This window comes from Giraffa tippelskirchi, chromosome 14 (genome assembly GCF_054371585.1).
Source record: "Giraffa tippelskirchi isolate mGirTip1 chromosome 14, T2T-mGirTip1v1.2.pri, whole genome shotgun sequence".
Taxonomy (NCBI): domain Eukaryota; kingdom Metazoa; phylum Chordata; class Mammalia; order Artiodactyla; family Giraffidae; genus Giraffa; species Giraffa tippelskirchi.
Window position 1 is genome coordinate 48854874 of NC_137288.1, and position 13938 is coordinate 48868811.

The following is a 13938-nucleotide window of genomic DNA, read 5'->3' on the forward strand; positions in this document are numbered from 1 at the left end:
CCCCTAACTCGCCACCCAAGAGCTGGGACTTCTATTTGCCTTTCCACTGTCTGCATAGAACAAGAATTTAGCACCATCTGTTTCTATGAAACCACTTTTGTTAATTTTCCATATTGCTTTTCCCTGAAGAACTTATTCTCTCCTTTTTTATTGTCATTCCCCATGTTCCTAACTATTCTAAACTTCCTTACAGAGACCACACTGTGTTCTTTAAACAAAGAGACTGTAATATAAAAACAACAAGGTAAATGACATGTGTATCATTTTAAGTTAAATATTGTAACTTATTTAAATACTTTTGCGAGAAAAAATTTTAATGGCTGCCAAAATAGTAAGAGTAGAGAGATGATATTGATCTTGAGCACAATAAACCAGCTACAATTCAGAACTATGGGCTGCTCCTTAAAGTCGTCTCTTAATCCTCAGAAATATCACACACAGAACTTAAAAATGCAAAATACAAAATTCTTCCTTTGGGGAATATCCTCAGGATTGACTTCACCCAATTCAGATTTCATGCATGCTGAATGATAAACCTATCACTATTAAGTACCTGAAAATCAAGATGCAGTATTCATTAGTTGCTTTATATTGTACCTATGCTATGCTTTCTGCAGCTGTTAGTAAGGGAAAAACTAAGCATGATTAAAATGAAACACAAAAAAGGAAGGCAAGGCAGAGAAAGAAGGAAGTGGAGAGAAGAAAATGGAAAAGGGAAGGAAAGAAAAAGAGAGAAGAGGCAAGAAAGGAAATAAAACCACAAAGAGAGAGGGCAACTGTTTTGGTGAAATAGCTTGATAGATTTTCCTAGAACTTTAATCTTTCAGGTTTTGCATTTCCACTTGTATGTACAGAATTTTACAGTTTATACATGTGAATCCCCACTGGTGTGACAGCAGAGGCTATCTTCTTATCTGTGTTTGCCCAACCTCAGCACTGTGCACATGGGGACATTTGGGCTCATTAGTGATGATTCATTGACAAGTGCATACAATTTCTGTTAGGCTTCCTCTGTCTCAATTATGGAAAAACTTGCTAAATGTTGGTTTAGTCACTTTGGGGGGTTATTTGTTTGGTGTTTTTCAGATATTCAAAACACTTTTTGTTTTTGAAAGCAGAAATAAAATAGTAAAACAGGGCGAGAACATTTGAAGAGAGGAGAGGAAAGAAAAGGAGAAATGAGCTCTGAACTGCAGGAGGGATGTCATTAACGTGAAGGAATTAGTCCTCACCATGTGCAAAGAAAGGTATCAAATCAGCAATGAAGTTTCTGTTCTGAAAAGACGGTGAGTATATACATCGAAGGAGTTCAGGGCAGTGAAAAGTGCTTGGGAAAATAAATAAGCTGGAGAAACATAAAGGAACCAATATGAGGTGAAACTGATCTTAAAACAATTATTAAAATCTAAGAATTCCAGAGCGGGAAGGCTTGGGTCATTGATCAAACCTTTCATCTCTGGGAATGGAAATCAACAGCTGGTGCCATGAGATGCCCTGCAGCTGAGGGTCGTGGTCCTACGTTTGCAGAGTGTCCCTGAGAAACAAAGGAGCATCTAGGGCCGAGTGTCGCAAACCTCACCGTGTGCACAAACCACTGGACACTGTTTTAAAATGCAAGTTCTGGCTCAGTAGGTCTGAGATGGAGCCTGAGAGTCTGCCATTCTAACAAGCTGCATGGGAGGCCAGGCTGCTGGTCCATGAATCACCGTTTAAGGAGCAAAGTCTAGAACAGTGTTTCTCAGCCTGTGGTCCAAGGACATAAGGTTAGAATTACTGTGGTGCTTGTAAAATTCCATATTCCTGAGCTCCACTGCAAGCCTGTAGAAATGCTGAGGCAATCAACGGCTATATTCCAACTTTTCTTAAAGTATGCTGCGTGCCTGCTAAGTTGCTTCATTCGTGTCCAACTCTTTGTGACCCCATGGACTGTAGCCCACCAGGCTCTTCTGTTCATGGGATTCTCCAGGCAAGAATACTGGGGTGGGTTGCCATGCCCTCTTCCAGGGGATCTTCCCGACTCAGGGATCGAACCCATGTCTCTTACATCTCCTCCGTTGGCCAGGGGGTTCTTTACCACTAGCACCATCTTGCTGTCCCATAGAACCAGAGTACTCCTCCCAACCCTTTTATGCTCCTTATGATTACCAGCATTTTTACTACTGCTGTTAATATCATTTTAGCTAAAATTGAATTCTTGCTATGTGCCAAGCACAGTGCTGAAAAGCTTATATGCATTATCTCAGTCCTTGCCCCACAATGGAAAAAAAAAACTTAATCTGTTTTTGTTTTATAGTTGAAGAAAGAAACATTAAGAAAGTTAAGTAGCTTACCCAAAGATCACACAGCAAGTAGTCAGCTAAGCCTAGATTTAGACTTAGATTTATCTTATCCAAAAGTATCAACTAGTCACTTCTGTTATAATTGCCGTCATTATTACCCCAACATGGAATTAAATATCTTAAAGCGTTTATTGTTTTTAATTTGTATTTGAAAGGATTGCTTGTTTTCAGAACCTTATCACTCTAAGTAAATGCTATTTACTATTTCTATTCTTTTGTCACTATGTCATTTTTAAATGAACACGTCAACTAAAAACAAAAGCTTTCATCTCTCCCTACACTGATGCAGAGCTCAGAAGGGCATGCTCACATGGGTTTGTTCAAACTGGGAAGCCAGTAGCGACTCCAGTGTGTTTCAGTTTTTACATATTTCCAAAAATAATGTAAAAGAGTAAAGTAATACTGTCCCTGTTTCAAGGAGAAAAAATACAGATGCTTAGTGTACAGGTGTGGGTACATAATAATGTTCACCATTAACCTACCACCTGATAAGCTGGCCTTGAACAGTTCTCCAGAGGGACTTATGCCTTAAATGGAGGTCTGAACTCTGTTGGTGGTTTTTATTAGTACCCATCCACTAAACATGAGATCTTTATGTTTCTTAGATTGTCAGCTCTGATTACAAGATGAAAGCTAAACAGCCCCTTTGACCAAATTGTATCTTGGCAGTTACAGCTGTGATCCACTTTACACTGATTGTTTCAAAACCCATTAAAATGAAGAAAATCAAGAGGGCTGTTCATCTGAGACTGTGGACACAAAATCATTTCTCGCTCTTAGATATACTGACACTGTGTTTACAAAGACAAATGTACAGCAATAAGAGTCATACCCTGAACAAAAGACAGTATGTTTCCCAAATAAATGGTAACTTTGTTCATGACGTGCATGAAATCATAGTTCTTTCATCTATATTTTCCTATTTACAGCTGAAAATGTAACTAGTAGCTAACAAAGGATTTGTCAAGCTTTTAGTTTCCCTTGGGAAGAGAAGTAGATTTACCAATTCTTGCATTATATTTGCCTTTGAAATATTTTTTTCCATCTTTAAAAATAAATCCTGCACAGATACCTCAAAAGATGTAAAATCTATGTGCTACTCTTTCAAGAATGAAAAAGGCTTGTGATTAGCTGAATAATGAAACACAGTCTCTTAAAAACTACTTGCACCCTGTCTAAAGAAACACTTAAAAATTAAAAAGAAGGAAATTCAGAAACCCAGTATTTCTGCAATTGAGTACCTGGTGTCCATAATCACAGTAAAACAAAGACAAAAAATATCCACTTATAATTTGGTCGCTAGATTTTACTTAATTTTATTTTTCATTATTGTCACCTGGATCAAATAAATTCATTGGGGTTTTATTTATGTATTAATAGGAGACTTGCTACACTTCCATTTAAAGGCAATAAATTAGAGGCCATGAAAAACATGTAATTATAAATATATTGAACTATGATGCCTAAAAAATAGACTTGAGGGAAGATAAAATCTTAGACTGCAGTAACCCCCAAACAGTAATGAGTGAGAGAGAATTAGAAGTGCCTTTTAGCAACTTTTTAACTTCTCTTGAACATGAAAATCTAATGGTGTGATTTGTCTTCAATACAAAAAAAAAAAAAGACCTGTTTTCTTGTTTCCTTATTGAAAGGAAACAAGAAGCTACAAAAGAGCATTAAGAACTATAGTCATATATATTTAATGTGGGACTTGCTATCTATGAAGTTTGGATACAGACATCCTTTGACGTAATAAAAGTTGATCAAAAACAAACTGAAAAGCAATAACCTCAGCGAGTGGGCAGATTCCTAGGATGGATTTAGATTAGAAATATGAGAATTTACAATCATGGTCATTGCTGGAATTTAATCCAGTGTTCTTTTACTCCATCTATATGACACAAAACTTTTGGGTAAAAAGTGAAAAATTCAACCCAAACAGGTAAATGTTTTATTTATACAATGTCTAACACATGAATGGTTACAAATCCATCCTATTGAAATTTGTTTCATCCATTTACATGAGCCAAATACATTATTTCACCTTACTGTCAATATTTCCTAAGTAATTTTCACCAAACCTCATTTCAAATAAAAATAGTACAGCTGTATCTACATTATTGATACTAGGATGGTTATAAGGACAATTGGCAGACAATATACTATAGAAAAAATGATCTAGTTGCGGGCAGTAGATCAAGTTAGAAAATCAAGCCAGAAGGCCAAGGCTCAACAAAGTCAAGGTCTAGAGTTGGCATCTCAATGTGTCCAGTATATAACGCCCCTCTCTTTCTTGCACAAATTCTAAACCCATTAAGAGCTAAACAAATGCAAATCAAAATATCACTTTTATCACAGACAAGTGTTTGGAGAATGTGGCTTAGTGTATAGAACAAAAATGGCTCACCAACACCCTCTGCAAGTCTAAAACCTGAGAAACTCACCAGAGGGAAAGTTTGGGTGTGGGTGCACAGACCACAAAGGTCTAGACTGGGGTCTAGAAACCTCTTCTAGAAAGAGAAGAGGAAACAGAATACACAGTAACAGATCAGCTCCGCCCAATCAAGGTTACACCCAAGACTGTTAGTTCCTCTCAGGAACCTCCCTCCTGTTCCATGAGGGTAAATGCCAGGAGAGGTAGTCTAGAGAAGTCCCTCCACCTGGTGACCTAAGAAGTTGAGAAGTATTGCCCCCGAATAATCTATAGCTGTTTGTTCTATTAATCCATTGGGTTTAACTATTAAGCCTATGGTCAACCAGGAGAGTATTATTCCTTTCTGACAGGAGATAAGAAATCCATCATGGCAGTTCTGATCCACCTTCACGATCTCTCTCCTCTAATATTAGCTATGGTGGTCTTATGGATCCTCTGGATAATGCCGGCAAATAGCACTGAATTTGCCCCTGAAAGGTTCTGAAAATAGTCACCAATTAAATTAACTCTAAGGCTACATTATGTCTAAATTTCTCATTCCAAGTTACGTCTGGCTATATCCAACATAAGTCATCAACGATTTTGCAAAGAAATTGAACAACAGCATCAAGATATGCCATTTTTCTAAAATGCCAACACATATAAGAGACATAAATTTGAATACAAATTACATTCCTTTGTAATTTCCTAAAGAGACATTAATGTCCCCAAATTAAATTCCCTTACAAGTTAAAGTCCACAGGATTTAAAGTCTAAAGTAATTCAATCCAAAATCAAATTGCCTTGCATTTGTGAGTTTAATGTCCAAAGTCATTATAGTACAAGATAAAATTTTCTTGTCCTTGCAAGTAAAAGTTCAAAGAGACTAAAGTCAAAAGTTCTAAAGTTAAAGCCCTGTAATCATCATTATCATTATTTCAAAAGTTTTTTCTTCTCAGTCACAGACAGAGGTGTTTTATTTTAAGCCTGAGTATTTCCAGGTTTCTTCGGCAGCTGCTGCCCAAATTATTCTCTTATTTGAGAATATGTGTGGTTCCTCAGGACCTCAGAATTAAAATCAATCAAAACCAGGGGAAGAGAACAGGACAGAAACAATATCTGCAGTGATAATGGTCACAGATTGTCCAAGAAAAGATTTTGATAAGAGTTGGAGCCACATGACTTTTTTAAAAAAGGTTGAAGACAGTCAGAAAGGTATAGGTTAAATGGCACATCTCAGGGAGTAGAGGGAAAATGAAATTTGCTAGAAACTCTTATGGAGCTGATATTGGGATTGCAAGATCAAATGTCTCTGGAGTCCCCAGAGCAGGGCCATGATAAAACACATACGTGCACCCTCACGTCCACAAAGGGAAGTCTTGGTATTCCAGTGTCTTTTTTCCAGTCTATTGGCCTAGAGTGGACAGCTCACTTTCAGTCACAATGCCAAGATGGTGAGCAAAGATTTCCAGTCTCCTCTAAAGATTCTACCCCTCCCACCACCCATCTGATACATGAATCATACAGACTCAACTCCTTCACCACTAGAATCCTACTTCATTTCTGGCGCCTAGAAATCTCCCTATCTTGCTTTTAAACTTCATTATGTCCTTTATGGCTTAAACACATGTTTGGAAATATTTTATCCAGTATTTATGCTTTTAGTGTGGGCAATCAAAATCATGTATGATCAGTCTGCTATACTGATCAAAAGTTCAATTAGTGCTAAAGCAAGCTGATGTATGCATGCATGCTTAGCTGCTCAGCTGTGCCTGACTCTTTGGGACCCTTTGGACTGTAGCCTGTCAGGCTCCTCTGTTCACCAGTTTCTCCAGGCAAGAAAAGTGGAGTAGGTTGCTATTTCCTCCTCCAGGGAATCTTCCAGGCACAGGGATCAAACCATCGTCTCTTATGTCTCCTGCATTATGGGTGGATTCTTTATTCACTGAGCCATTAGGGAAGCCAATGTGATGTATAAAACAGTTTAAATGACTCACTTTGACAACAGAAGTCCATAGAGTCAAAGCTATGGTTTTTCCAGTAGTCATGTATGGATATGAGAGTTGGCCCATAAAGAAGGCTGAGTGCTGAAGAATTGATGCTTTTGAATTGTGGTGCTGGAGAAAACTCTTGAGAGTCCCTAGGACAGCAAGCAGATCAAACCTGTCAATCCTAAAGGAAATCAAGCCTGATTTCATTGGAAGGACTAACACTGAAATTGAAGCTCCAATACTTTGGATGCAAAGAGCAGACTCATTGGGAACGACCCTGATGCTGGGAAAGATTGAGGGCAGGAGAAGGGGCAGAGGATGAGATGGTTGAATGGCATCACCAAATCAATGGACCTGAGTTTGAACAAACTCTGGGAGACAGTGAAGGACAGGGAAGCCTGGTGTGTTGCAGTCCATGGGATCAGAAAGACTCACACACAACTGAGCAACTGAACAACAACAACAACAGGACAAGCCTGGGTATCATTCCGCTTAATATCAGGGGGGACTGCAAACATTCCACATTCTACTCCCACCACCTTCCTCTCTGCCCCATGAAACTACAAGCCAGGGTTGGTTTCCAGATTGATTCTGAACTTTGAAATCCCCTCCAAAGGGAAATATTCTATTTGGAAAGATGGAATCAGGCTTTTTACTCTTCTAGCTCCTTCTGCAGATTTAGAAGGGATGTTAATTTTAAGTGGCTAATGGCTTTTATACAGTTTGTCACTTCTCCGTCAAGCTATAACAGGTACATTTTGTCACTAAAATACTTGATCATTAGCTGCTGTCCTCTTCCCACTCTTCCCAGTACCCACTGCTCATTCTCCCAGCTTAAATATAAAAACTCTGCTTTTGCTCCTCAGGAGATATGATATATCTCATAACACTGTCCTTAGTGAGAGGTTTTCACTTTCAGAGACTGAACATTAGCAACAGTGTTTTCTACAATCCAGGTCTTATTTCCAGGGGCAAAAAAAGGAAAAATTTTCTAAGAGCATTTTAAATAGAATCTCTAGTTCTAAGTGAAGCAAAAGTGTAAAAATGTTCCATTTATTGATTAGCCTCTCAAGTCTTCAAGGAGGTGCAACTACCGATTTCTGATCTTTCTATTCTGAAAGGCCAATTTATACAGTCCTAAAAAATATAAAGTTTAACTTTGCAAGGTGTTCTTTTGTTAACTAGTATCTTCATTTTAGGGCTTCCCAGGTGGCACTAGTGGTAAAGAACCCATCTGCCAATGCAGGAGATGCCAGTTTGATCCCTGGGTAGGGAAGATCCCCTGGAGGAGGGCATGGCAACCCACTCCAGTATTCCTGCCTGGAGAATCCCATGGAGAGGAAAGCATGGGGTCACAAAGAGTCAGACACAACTGAAGAAACTTAGCACTCAGGCATGTACATCTTCATTTTATTCATATTTGAAAATGGTAGTATCAAACTTTTCATAAACTTTCATAAAGTATTAAAAATGGATAAAAGCATAAAGGTTGGAGATACTTATCCTTGGTGCAAATAATTTGTGATAATGCACATCAATAATAATATATCAAAGCTGGTTATTCCTTTCAAATACCTAACACTGAAATTGCATTTAGGACGGCAGACACATTGGATATGTAAGAGCAGATTTATGCTGTGTGTGCATCAGGCCATGTCAGTTCAGTTCAGTCACTCAGTCATGTCCAGCTCTTTTCAACCCCATGGACTGCAGCATGCCAGGCTTCCCTGTCCATCACCAACTCCCAGAGCTTGCTCAAACTCATGTCCATCAAGTCGGTGATGCCATCCAACCATCCCATCCTCTGTTGTCCCCTGATTCTCCCACCTTTAGTTTTCTCCAGCATCAGGGTCTTTTCCAATGAGTCAGCTCTTCACATCAGGTGGCCAAAGTATTGGAGTTTCAGCTTTAGCATCAGTCCTTCCAATGAATATTTGGATTGATTTCCAAATTTCAGGATTGATTTCCCCTAGGATTGACTGGTTGGATCTCCTTGCAGTCCAAGGGACTCTCAAGAGTCTTCTCCAACACAACAGTTCAAAAGCATCAGTTCTTCAGCACTCAGCCTTCCTTATAGTCCAACTCTCACATCCATACATAACTACTGGAAAAACCATAGCTTTAACTAGACAGACTTTTGCGTGACGTAGGAAGATGGTGGAGTAGAAGGATGTGCACTCATCTTCTCCTGCGAAAACTCCAAAATTACAACTTGCTGCTGAACAACTGTCGACAGAAGAATGTTGGATCCCACCAAATAAAGATACCCCACATACAGGGCAAAGGAAAAGCCCTAACAAGATGGTAGGAGGGGTGAAATTGCGTTTAAAATCAAACCCCATACCCACCAGAGATGCTCAGAGGGTTCAAACAAACCTTGTGAACACCAGGACCCAGAGACCGTACAGAGACTGAGCCAGAACTGTGTTTGAGTGTCTCCTGCAGAGGTATGGTTCAGTAGTGGCCTGCCACAGGGACAGGGGCTCTGGGTGCAGCAGACCTGGGTATGACATAGCCCTCTTGGAGGAGGTTGCTGTTAATACCACCATAGAGCCACCAGAACTTACCCAGGACTCGGGAAACAGACTTCTGGAGGGTACAAACAAAACCTTGTGCGCACCAGGACCCAGAAGAAAGGAGCAGTGACCCCAAAACAGACTGACCCAGACTTGCCCGTGAGTGTCCAGGAGTCTCTGGGAGAGGCGTGGGTCATTGGTGGCCTCCTGCAGGGTCGGGGCACTGAGTGCAGCAGTGCGTGCATGGGACCTTTTGCTCAAACTACCACACAATTGCACTCATCTCACATGCTAGTAAAGTAATGCTCAAAATTCTCCAAGCCAGGCTTCAGCAATATGTGAACCATGAAATTCCAGATGTTCAAGCTGGTTTTAGAAAAGGCAGAGGAACCAGAGATCAAATTGCCAACATCCGCTGGGTCATCGAAAAAGCAAGAGAGTTCCAGAAAAACATCTATTTCTGCTTTATTGACCATGCCAAAGCCTTTGACTGTGTGGATCACAACAAACTGTGGAAAATTCTGAAAGAGATGGGATTACTAGACCATCTGACCTGTCTCATGAGAAACCTGTATGCAAGTCAGGAAGCAACAGTTAGAACTGGACATGGAACAACAGACTGGTTCCAAATAGGAAAAGGAATACGTCAAGGCTGTATACTGTCACCCTGCTTATTTAACTTCTATGCAGAGTACATCATGAGAAACGCTGGGCTGGAAGAAACACAAGCTGGAATCAAGATTGCTGGGAAAAATATCAATAACCTCAGATATGCAGATGACACCACCCTTATGGCAGAAAGTGAAGAGGAACTAAAAAGCCTCTTGATGAAAGTGAGAGAGGAGAATGAAAATGTTGGCTTAAAGCTCAACATTCAGAAAACTAAGATCATGGCATCTGGTCCCATCACTTCATGGGAAATAGATGGGGAAACAGTGGAAACAGTGTCAGACTTTATTTTTGGGGGCTCCAAAATCACTGCAGATAGTGGTTGCAGCCATGAAATTAAAAGATGCTTACTCCTTGGAAGGAAAGTTATAACCAACCTAGATAGCATATTAAAAAGCAGAGACATTACTTTGCCAACAAAGGTCTGTCTAGTCAAGGCTATGGTTTTTCCAGTAGTCATGTATGGATGTGAGAGTTGGACTGTGAAGAAAGCTGAGTGCCACAGAATTGATGCTTTTGAAATGTGGTGTTGGAGAAGACTCTTGAGAGTCCCTTGGACTGCAAGGAGATCCAACCAGTCCATCCTAAAGGAGATCAGTCCTGGGTGTTCACTGGAAGGACTGATGTTGAAGCTGAAACTCCAATAATTTGGCCACCTCACACTAAGAGCTGACTCATTGGAAAAGACCCTGATGCTGGGAAGGATTGGGGGCAGGAGGAGAAGGGGACGACAGAGGATGAGATGGCTGGATGGCATCACCGACTCGATGGACATGAGTTTGGGTAAACTCCAGGAGTTGGTGATGGACAGAGAGGCCTGGCATGCTGCGATTCATGGGGTTGCAAAGAGTCGGACACGACTGAGAGACTGAACTGAACTGAACTGATCTTTCTTTTTTAATAAGATCTTGCTTCACTGCATAAGAATTTTCATTAGATGGTTGCCAAATTACAGATTTGTCACAAATTATTTAAAACTAATTTGAAGGTATATTAGAATTTTATCCTCTTCATTAGATTCTTAAATATCAATGTCAATATTCCTAATGCTTCATGACAGTAAGCAATGGGTGCATTATGTGTATGGATTAAACAACATATGATCAAATATTTTTCAATTTTAAATTAAATGATAAATTCCCATCCAATTTATAATTTCTATACATGTATACTGGATAAACAGTAGCAGATTTCAAACTGATGCACTTTAAAAGGGAAAAACTCAAATAATTAGTTTATTCAGTGGGATGTGAAAACACACTTCATTACCATCTTTAAGGATGAACCCTTGCCTGTCCCCTAATCAGTGGCCCTAAACTACCCTAACTGACTCCTAATCTATTAGCTTGTTTCCAATCTTTTCTCTGTGCAGCTCAATCTACTGACACAACCAACCAACAACTCTATTCATGTCACTACCCTTTCCAAAAATAGTTTTCCTTTATCCTTCCCAATTCCCTCATTCTTCTAATCCTCTCATGTAGAAATTGTGTGTCCCACTCTAACTGGTTACAGTCTCTTTCTTACAGAAGTAATTTTAAATGCACAATTCTTTGATTCTTTATTTCTTTTACTCTGTATGAACACTGTCCTAAATATTGTTTATCGTGACTCTCCACTGTGCCCTTGGTCTTCGGCTGGATTCTCTATGTGGAATATCTTTTTCTAATCAGCTCTGACTTTTGAACTCCATGTGCTAAGGAACAGAGGCAAGAAACAAGAAGTACATGTGGGAGGCTGCCAAGAAGCTCAATATGCAGGCAAAGTGGATGCTTCTGAAGAGGGTACAGTGATGCCAGATGTGCAGACAGGGGTCAAAAGTGAAGAGCTCTGACACCATCCAAAGGACTTTCACCAGAAAACTGAGAGCCATGGAAGGTTTTTAAGCAGAAAAGTGGCATGAACAGGTATGTGTTTTAGCAAAGTCATTTTTGGTTGCATTTAGCAAATAAGGCCAAAGTTAGGAAGGCTAATCAGGGAAATCAGTTTCACTTGTGTATATGTGTGCTCAGTCATGTTCGACTCTTTGCGACCCCATGGACTGTAGCTCAACAGGTTCCTCTGTCCATGAGACGTCCCAAGCAAGAATATTGGAGTAGGTTGCCATTTCCTCTTCCAGGGGATCTTCCCAACCTGGGGATCAAATTCTAGTCTCTTGTGTCTCCTGTATTGGTAGGTGGATTTTTTACCATTGCACCACCTGGGAAGCCCTCAGTTTCAGTACTGCAGGAGATAAATAGCCAGGATCTGAGTCAAGGAGTAGAGGTATGGACAGAGGGACAAATGGAGTCTGGAGATATCTGGGAGGTGGTACCATTGATACCCATGTGTAGAGTTCTGACATGTGAGACTAGACTGAAGCACAGCATATTGAGGCAGATAGTAAGTACATTTCTGATGCATTGAATATAATACACGTATATTTAAAGAGATGTGTGGTGTGGGCAGTGGAATAGAAAGAATAAGGAAGATGGCAGAAAAATATAAACACTAAACAAGAGACATTTTGGGCACTGATGCTGACAATAATGATAAATGCGGCACATGATTAACACTTCACTCTGATTTCTGACACTAAAAAAAAAAAGAAAGAAAAAGAAAACTACAAGAAGAGGGCAAGTTGTTTTGCAGTTGTTGAGTAAACAATGAGCAAGCCAGGGGCTCCTAAGGAAGTAAGAATTATTCCTATGGAACATTTCAGAAACACTTTGGAAAAGCAACACATACCAACCTTTCTCACAAAGTTATTTATGGGATCCCAGGTAGCATTGTAAAAGTCTTTACCTCTCAACCCATCCATCAAAAGTGCCAAGATGTCTCTAGGTGCCACTTTTGGCCCTAACATAGCTTTGTGTTTTCTCAGGAGCCTTTAGAAGATATAATTTCTATATTTAACTATCTGCACATTCTTAATTAGTAGTTAAATGCATATTTTAAGTGAGTTTTTTGTCTCCAAATTAATCTCTGTGTAATACATGGATTTGGCCACCTGATGTGAAGAGTTGACTCATTGGAAAAGACCCCAATGCTGGGAAAGACTGAAGGCAGAAAGAGAAGGGGGCAACAGAGGACAAAATGGTTGGATGGCATCACCAACTTAATGGACATGAGTTTGAGCAAACTAGTGATAGGATAGTGAAAGACAGGGAGGCCTGGCCTGCTGCAAGCCATGAGGTCACAAAGAGTTGGACACAACTTAGTGACTGAACAACAACAATACGTGGATAAGGTCTTTTCAGAATGCTTTCCTCCCCCTTTGCTATTCATTCATTTTTTTTCCCCAGGGAAGCCTTTCCTGAACCCCCAGACAAGGTCAGCACCCCACTAATACACTCCAGTGAAACCAGGTACCTCTTCTTAGCACTCAGCACAGATGTCAGTTTTATCTTACTGTGTTCGATTAATATTGTTTCTTCACTAATCTGTAACCTCCAGAAGGCAAGGACTTTATTAGTTTCACTTAGTAGCTTATACTTCAGGGCCTAGAATAGTGTCCAGCACTTAGTAGGTATTCATGAAAGAGTTGTAGAATGAATGGGCTTCCCTGGTGGCTCAGACAGTAAAGAATCTGCCTATAATGTGGGAGACCCGGGTTTGATCCCTGAGTCAGGAAGATCCCCTGGATAAGGAACTGACAACCCTCTGCAATTTTCTTGCCTAGAGAATCCCATGGACAGAGGAGCCTGGTGGGCTGCAGTCCATGGGGTCAAAGAGTCTGACATGACTGAGTGACTAACACATACACACAGAGAATGAATGTATAAAATAAAAAAAAAAGGAATGAAAGAAATTAGCATTTAAACTTTGACTAAGCAGAATCTTCTCTTCAGTCACAGAAAATTCACACAGGCTCTCCAAGTCCAATGAAGGCGTTCCTGACAGAGGCTCAGCAGAGGGTACAAGCACTCTGCAAAGGCAAAGCAAGGAGAAAACTGAATAATTATTTAAATTTAAAATATATTTCTCTGTCATGTCTTCGCATATTATGTTCTGCTGGGAGGTCTGTACTG

At 40.0% G+C, this 13938-nt stretch overlaps 1 protein-coding gene and 1 long non-coding RNA gene across 8 annotated transcripts in view; one reads left to right on the forward strand and one right to left on the reverse strand.

The window, feature by feature from the left end:
* The window catches only part of METTL4 (methyltransferase 4, N6-adenosine), a 334285-nt gene that overhangs the window by 98141 nt on the left and 222206 nt on the right, over positions 1-13938 (reverse strand). The gene's annotated exons all lie outside the window — the stretch shown is intronic.
* LOC145534437 (uncharacterized) overlaps positions 1-13938 on the forward strand; it is a 47055-nt gene that overhangs the window by 27043 nt on the left and 6074 nt on the right. For both annotated transcript variants that reach the window (XR_014074594.1, XR_014074595.1), the window contains exons 6-7: positions 1087-1286; positions 11602-11835. This is a non-coding gene — a long non-coding RNA (uncharacterized LOC145534437). The remainder of the gene's footprint in view (positions 1-1086; positions 1287-11601; positions 11836-13938) is intronic.